Consider the following 8,805-nt stretch of genomic DNA (forward strand, 5'->3'; position numbering starts at 1 on the left):
CTTTAACTGAAAGAAGCAGAAGTATACCACTTGGCTTGTGTACCTATTAAAACTTTTCATAATAACCCATAGATCATCCAAGGTTTTTCTGCCTTGAAAAAAAAGGTCATTAAATATACCAGTGGATTCAATGTATTTTTTCTAAATATATTCAGAATATTTTCTAAATATATTCAGAATATTTGTAAATAAGATATAATTTAAATTCACACCCTTAAATATTGGAGTATCTTTGTCCCTTTTCTTTATTGGATTTGGCTATTTTCATAGATGTAGCTCCTAACTCTTTGTGTGTATGTGTGTGTGTGTGTGTGTGTGTGTGTGTGTGTGTGTGTATAAACATATTTTTGAAAATTTTTAAAATTTGTTTTAATTAGTTATATATGACAGTAGAATGCATTTTGATACATCATATACAATGGAGTATAATTTCTCATTCTTATGATGTGGAATCCCACCAGTTGTATAGTTATATATGTATATGGGGTACTGATGTCTGAATCATTCTACTATCCTTCCTACCCCCATGTCCCCTCCCCTTCCTTCACTCCTCTCTACCTGATCTAAAGTAACTCTATTCTTCTTTAGCACCCCCTATTGTGAATTAGTATCTGCATATCAGAGAAAACATCCAGCTTTTGGATTTTGGGGAGTGACTTATTTCACTTAGCATGATATTCTCCAGTTCCATCCATTTACCTGCAAATTCCATAATTTAATTCTAATTTATGACTGAGTATTTGTCCACATTTTTAAAAAATCCATTCAACTATTGAAGGGCACCTAGGTTGGTTCCATAGTTTAACTATTTGAATTTAGCTGCTGTAAACATTAATTTGGCTGCATCACAGTAATATGCTGATTTTAAGTCCTTCAGTTACAAACTGAGAATTGGGTCAAATGGTGGTTCCATTCCAAGTTTTCTGAGGGATATTCATATTGCTTTCCATAATGGTTGTATCAATTTGTATCCCCACCAGCAGTATATGAGGGTTCCTTTTTTCCCATATCCTTGCCAACATTTATTGTTGCTTGTGTGCTTGGTAATTGCCATTCTGACTGGGGTGAGATGAAATCTTAGTGTAGTTTCAATTTGCATTTCTCTCATTGCTAAAGATGTCGAACATTTTTTTTTATAATGTATTTCTTTTTATTGTAAACAAATGGGATACATGTTGCTTCTCTGTTTGTACATGGCTTAAAGGCATACCATTTGTGTAATCATAAATTTACATAGAGTAATGTTGTTTGATTCATTCTGTTATTTTTTCCCTTACCCCCATCCCTTCCACCCCTCTTTTCCCTCTATACAGTCCTTCCTTCCTCCATACTTGCCCCCCTCCCTAACCCTAACTCTAACCCTAACACTAACCCTTCCCTCCCCACATTATGTGTCATCATCCACTTATTAGCGATATGATTCCTCCTTTGGCTTTTTGAGATTGGCTTATCTCACTTAGCATGATATTCTCCAATTTCATCCATTTGCCTGCAAATGCCATAATTTTATCATTCTTTATGGCTGAGTAATATTCCATTGTATATATATGCCACAGTTTCTTTATCCATTCATCAATTGAAGGACATCTAGGTTGGTTCCACAGTCTGGCTATTGTGAATTGAGCAGCTATGAACATTGATGTGGCTGTATCTCTGTAGTATGCTGATTTTAAGTCCTTTGGGTATAGGCCTAGGAGTGGGATAGCTGGGTCAAATGGTGGTTCCATTCCAAGTTTTCTAAGGAATCTCCACACTGCTTTCCAGAGTGGCTGCACTAATTTGCAGTCCCACCAGCAATGTATGAGTGTACCTTTCTCCCCACATCCTCGCCAACACCTGTTGTTGCTTGTATTCTTGATAATCGCCATTCTAATTGGGGTGAAATGGAATCTTAGGGTGGTTTTGATTTGCATTTCTCTTATTACTAGAGATGTTGAACATTTTTCCATATGTTTGTTGATTGCTTGTAGATCTTCTTCTGTGAAGTGTCTATTCATTTCCTTAGCCCATTTGTCGATTGGATTATTTGTATTCTTGGTGTAGAGTTTTTTGAGTTCTTTATAGATTCTGGAGATTAGTGATCTATCTGAAGTATGATTGGCAAAGATATTCTCCCACTCTGTAGGCTCTTTCTTCACATTGCTGATAGTTTCCTTTGCTGAGAGAAAGCTTTTTAGTTTGAATCTATCCCAGTTATTGACTCTTGCTTTTATTTCTTGTGCTATGGGAGTCCTGTTAAGGAAGTCTGATCCTAAGCTGACATGTTGAAGATCTGGACCTAGTTTTTCTTCTATAATCTGCAGGGTCTCTGGTCTGATTCCGAGGTCCTTAATCCATTTTGAGTTTAGTTTCGTGCATGGTGAGAGATATGGGTTTAGTTTCATTCTGTTGCATACGGATTTCCAATTCTCCCAGCACCATTTGTTGAAGAGGCTATCTTTTCTCCATTGCATATTTTTGGCACCTTTGTCTAGTATGAGAAAATTGTATTTATTTGGGTTTGTGTCTGTGTCCTCTATTCTGTACCATTGATCTACCTTTCTATTTTGGTACCAATACCATGCTGTTTTTGTTACTATTGCTTTGTAGTAGAGTTGAAGATCTGATATTGCAATACCCCCTGTTTCACTCTTCCTGCTAAGGATTGCTTTAGCTATTCTGGGTTTCTTATTCTTCCAGATGAATTTCATAATTGCTTGCTCTATTTCTGTAAGGTACGTCATTGGGATTTTAATTGGAATTGCATTGAATTTGTATCCACTTTAGGTAGTATGGCCATTTTGACAATATTAATTCTTCCTATCCAAGAACATGAGAGATCTTTCCATCTTCTAAGGTGTTCTTTAATTTCTTTCTTTAGTGTTCTGTAGTTCTCATTGTAGAGGTCTTTCACCTCTTTTGTGAGATTGATTCCCAAGTATTTTATTTTTTTGGAGGCTATTGTGAATGGGGTAGTTTTCCTAATTTCTCTTTCTGAAGATTCATCACGTATGTATAAAAATGCATTGGATTTATGAGCATTGATCTTGTAACCTGCTACTTTACTGAATTCACTTATGAGTTCTAAGAGTTTTCTGGTGGAATTCCCAGGTTCCTCTAAATATTTAATCATGTCATCAGCGAACAGGGATAGTTTGAGTTCTTCTTTTCCAATTCATATCCCTTTAATTTCTTTGGTTTGTCTAATTGCTCTGGCTAGAGTGTCAAGAACGATGTTGAATAGAAGTGGTGAAAGAGGGCATCCCTGCCTTGTTCCAGTTTTTAGGGGGAATGCTTTCAGTTTTTCACCATTTAGAATGATATTAGCCATGGGCTTAGCATAAATGGCCTTTACAATGTTAAGGAATGTCCCCACTATCCCTATTTTTTCTAGTGTTTTGAGCATGAAAGGGTACTGTATTTTATCAAATGCTTTTTCTGCATCTATTGAAATAATCATGTGATTCTTGACTTTAAGTCTATTGATATGGTGAATGACATTTACTGATTTCCGGATGCTGAACCAACCTTGCATCCCTGGGATGAAACCCACTTAATCATGGTGCACTATCTTTTTAACATGTTTTTGTATGCGATTTGCTAAAATTTTGTTGTGAATTTTTGTGTCGATGTTCATTAAGGATATTGGTCTGAAATTTTCTTTCCTTGATGTGTCTCTGTCTGGTTTAGGTATCAGTGTGATACTGGCTTCATAGAATGAGTTTGGGAGGGTTCCCTCCTCTTCGAATTTATGGAATACTTTGAGAAGTATTGGAATGAGCTCTTCTTTAAAGGTTTTGTAGAACTCGGCTGAGAACCCATCTGGTCCTGGACTTTTCGTTGTTGGTAGACTTTTGATGACTTCTTCTATTTCAGTACTTGAAATTGGTCTATTTAAATTGTGTATGTCCTCCTCGTTCAGTTTAGGCAATTCATATGTCTCTAGAAACCTGTTGATGTCTTTGAAATTTTCTATTTTGTTGGAGTATAGATTTTCAAAATAGCTTCTAATTATGTTTTGTATTTCAATCCTGTCTGTTGTGATATTTCCTTGTTCATTCCGAATTTTAGTGATTTGAGTTTTCTCTCGTCTTCTCTTTGTTAGTGTGGCTAAAGGTTTATCAATTTTGTTTATTTTTTCGAAGAACCAACTATTTTGTCAATTTTTTGTATTGTTTCTTTTGTTTCAATTTCATTGATTTCAGCTCTGAGTTTAACTATTTCCTGTCTTCTACTACTTTTGGTGCTGGTCTGTTCTTCTTTTTCTAGGGCTTTGAGCTGTAGTGTTAGGTCGTTTATTTGTTGAGTTTTACTTCTTTTATTCAGTGTGCTCCATGAAATAAATTTCCCTCTAAGTACTGCTTTCATAGTGTCCCAGAGATTTTGATATGATGTTTCTTTGTTCTCATTTACCTCTAAGAATTTTTTAATTTCCTTCCTAATATCTTCTGTTATCCATTCATCATATAATAGCATATTGTTTAATCTCCAGATGTTGGAATAGTTTCTGTGTTTTACTCTTTCATTTATTTCTAACTTCAATCCATTATGATCTGATAGAACACAAGGTAGTGTCTCTATCTTCTTGTATTTGCTAACATTAGCTTTGTGGCATAATATATGGTCTATTTTAGAGAAGGATCCATGTGCTGCTGAGAAGAAAGTGTATTCGCTCTTGGTTGGATGGTATATTCTATAAATGTCCATTAAGTCTAAATTATTTAATGTGTTATTGAGATCTATTGTTTCTTTGTTTAATTTTTGTCTGGAAGATCTGTCCAGTGGTGAGAGAGGCGTGTTAAAATCACCTAGTATTATTGTGTTATGGTCTATTTGGTTTCTGAAATTGAGAAGGATTTGTTTGACATACATGGATGAGCCACTGTTTGGGGCATAGATGTTTATGATTGTTACATCTTGCTGATTTGTGCTTCCCTTAAGCAGTATGAAATGTCCTTCTTTATCCCTTCTGACTAACTTTGGCTTGAAGTCCACATTATCTGAAATGAGGATGGATACTCCAGCTTTTTTGCTGAGTCCATGTGCATGGTATGTTTTTCCCCATCCTTTCACCTTTAGTCTATGGGTATCTTTTTCTATGAGGTGAGTCTCTTGTAGTTAACATATTGTTGAATCCTTCTTTTTAATCCAATCTGCCAGTCTATGTCTTTTGATTGATGAATTCAGGCCATTAACATTCAGGGTTATTATTGAGGTATGATTTGGTTTCCCGGTCATATGGTTCATTTTTAAAATTTTATATATTTTTTTATTTGACACTACTTGGTTCCTCCTTTATTTGACAATTCCTTTAGGATAATTCCTCCCTTTGCTGATTTGTTTCTTTGTTTTTCATCTCTTCCTCATGAAATATTTTGCTGAGAATGTTCTGTAATGCTGGCTTTCTTTTTGTAAATTCTTTTAGCTTTTGTTTATCATGGAAGGATTTTATTTCATCGTCAAATTTGAAGGTAAGTTTTGCTGGGTATAAGATTCTTGGTTGGCATCCATTTTCTTTCAGGGCTTGAAAAATGTTGTTCCAGGACCTTCTAGCTTTTAGGGTCTGGATTGAAAAATCTGCTGATATGCGTATTGGTTTCCCCCTGAATGTAATTTGGTTCTTTTCTCTCACAGCCTTTAAAATTCTGTCTTTATTTTGTATGTTAGGTATTTTCATTGTAATGTGCCTTGGTGTGGGTCTGTTGTAATTTTGTGTATTTGGAGTCCTATAAGCCTCTTGAACTTGATTTTCCATTTCATTCTTCAGATTTGGGAAATTTTCTGATATTATTTCGCTGAATCGATTGTTCATTCCTTTGGTTTGTTTCTCTAGGCCTTCCTCAATCCCAATAATTCTTAAATTTGGACTTTTCATGAAATCCCATAGTTCTTGTAGATTCTGTTCATGATTTCTTACCATCTTCTCTGTTTGTTCAACTTTGTTTTCAAGGTTAAATATTTTGTCTTCAATGTCTGAGGTTCTGTCTTCCAGGTGTTCTATTCTACTGGATATACTTTCTATGGAGTTCTTAATTTGGTTTATTGTTTCCTTCATTTCGAGGATTTCTGTTTTTTTTTTTTTTCAATATCTCTAACTCTTTATTGAAATGATCTTTTGCTTCCTGTATTTGCTCTTTTAAGTGTCGATTGGTGCGATCATTCAATGCCTGCATTTGCTCTTTCATCTCATCATTCAGTGTGTGCATTTGCTCTTTCATCTCATCGTTTGCTTCTCTGATCATTTTAATTATGTACATTCTGAACTCCTTTTCTGTCATTTCTTCTGCCATGCTGTCATTGGGTTTTATTGATGTAACATCTAGATTTGTTTGCAGCATTTTCTTTCCTTGTTTTCTCATATTGTTCAGATATCAGTGGACCGCTGAGATATTGCAGATTTCCTCTGTTGATTTACAATGTCCCTGAAGATTTCTATATATATCCCCTCTTAGCCTTCAGTAGGCTGAAGTCTTGGAGGAAGTTGATAATGCGGTGCTCCACAAGGAAGCTGCCTCTCTAGGAGTGGTGGCCTTCAGGTGGGGTATATTCCCTGCTAGTGGGCAGAGGTGCCTCCACTTGTTGACCAATGGTCATCCAAAGGGGAACTAGGCTGCGGGCTGAGGCAAGGCCTGTTTGGGCCTGTGTCTCTGGTTTTACCGTCCTTGTGGGGAAACCTCACCCAGGAGGGAAGACTCATGCAGTGGGGAGGTCTTGCTGGTCAGTTCCCCTCCTAGTGGTTCCCCTCAATTTGCAGCTACCACCTGGGCTGGGCTGCCTTCCTCTGCAAAGTTCCCAGGGGCCCGGCCCTACCTCCTGGGTCTGGGAGCCTCACCCTTCGCAGACGAGTCTCCTTAGGCTGCCCCTCCTCAGAGAATCTGCCCGCAGGCCTGGAACCTTCGCTCCGCCCCTAAGCGTGTCTCTGTGCGGCTCTTCCACCAAGAAGCCTCCTAGATCCTGGGACCCTGCTCTGCACCTAATCGCCTGGCTATGCAGCCCCTCCTCTGAGCAGCCACCTGGGGCCCCGTATAATGGCTCTGAGTCCCAGAGACCCGCCACACACCTCTTCCTCCAGACAGCCTCCCCGTATTCTGGTGTGGTCACTAGGAGTCCAAGCAACTCACTGCGTGCCTCCTCCTCCCACCAACCACCTGTAGCCCTGGGCAATCACTCAGAGTCGAAGTGACCCGCCCTGTTCCTCCTCCTCCTCCAGGTAACCCCCCCCCCCGGGTGTTCAGGAGCGGTCACTCTGAGTGGCTCTGAATCCACGTGACCCGCTGCACGCGTCCTCTGGGCAGCCGCCCTGGTGCGGCCACTCGAGACCAAGCGACCCACCGCGCTCCTCCTCCAGGCGGCCCCCCTGTGTTCAGGAGCGGTCTCTTTAAGTCCAAACAACTCACCAATCGCCTCCTCCTCTGAGCAGCCGCCTGGAGCTCTTATGCAGTCACTGCGAGTCCAAACGACCCGCTGTGCTCCTCCTCCTCCTCCTCCTCCTCAGGGCAGGCCCCGGTGTTCTGAGTCCACACAACTCTCCTCGCCGCTCCTCCTCTGGGCAACCGCCCAGAGCCCCAGTGGTTGCTCCGAGTTCCAGCGCTGTGCTGAGCGGCCTCCTCTCCGTCGCTCCCAGTTGTCCGAGTTCACTGCTCCAGCGGGGGGAGGGGCGTCTCGCCGGCAGCTCTACTTCACAAAGTTCCCTGCATTCCAGGACTACCGTCCCATCCGGGACGCCTCCCCTATGGGAGAGACTCACTCGGCTGCTTCGAGTTGGTCCCAAGTCTCTCAATTTCTCCTCTTTTGAATCCTGAGTCCTGGAGCAACATGAAATGCAGCCACCCTCTAGTCCACCATCTTGAAACCCATTTTTTCTTATATTTGTTGATCAATTGTATTTTTTCTTCTGTGAAATCTCTGTTCAGTTCCTTAGCCCTTATATTTATTGGGTTATTTGTTTCTTTGGTGTTAAGTTTTTTGAGTTCTTTATATATCCTGGAGATATATAAAGAACTTTATCTGAGGTGCATGATTTTCTCCCATTCTGTAGGCTCTCTCTTCATGTTATTTATTATTTCCTTGTTGAGAAGAATATTTTAATTTTGAATCCATTCCATTTATTGATTCTTGATTTTACTTCTTATGTCTTGTTACATGGTGAAGATTCGGGCCTACTTTTTCTTCTATTAGGCACAGGGTCTCAGGTCTAGTGCCTCAGGTCTAGTGCTTAAGTCTTTGATCCACTTTGAGTTAAATTTTATGTAGGGTGAGATATAGAGGTTTAACTTCATTTTGTTACATGTGACTTTCCAATTTTCCCAGCACCATTTATTGAATAGGTTATCTTTTCTCTAGTGAATGTTTTTGGCATCTTTGTCTAGTATGAGATAACTGTATTTATGTGTGTTTCTCTCTGTGTCCTCAATTTTGTACTATTGGTCTATGTGTCTGTTTTGGTGCCAATAACATGCTGTTTTTGTTACTATGACTCTGTAGTATAGTTTAAGGTCTGGTGTTGTGATGCCTCCTTTTTAGTCTGCTCTTTCACTGCTGTGACTAAATGATCTGACTCGTACAATTATAGAGGAGGAAAAGTTTGTCTGAGGGCTCATGGTTTCAGAGCTCTTATTCCATAGAAGGCCAGCTCCATTCCTCAGGGCTCATGGTGAGGCAGAACATCATGGTGGAAGAGTGTGACAGAGGGAAGCAGATTGGGGGACACCTCACTTGCAAACCATAACATTCCACCCCTGGTCCCCCAAAGCTCACACTCATCTGACAATGCAAAATGTATTTTGTCCATTTTCAAGAGTCCCTGTAGTCTCAATAGTTCTGAGA

This window comes from Sciurus vulgaris, assembly GCF_902686455.1.
Source record: "Sciurus vulgaris genome assembly, chromosome: 11".
Taxonomy (NCBI): domain Eukaryota; kingdom Metazoa; phylum Chordata; class Mammalia; order Rodentia; family Sciuridae; genus Sciurus; species Sciurus vulgaris.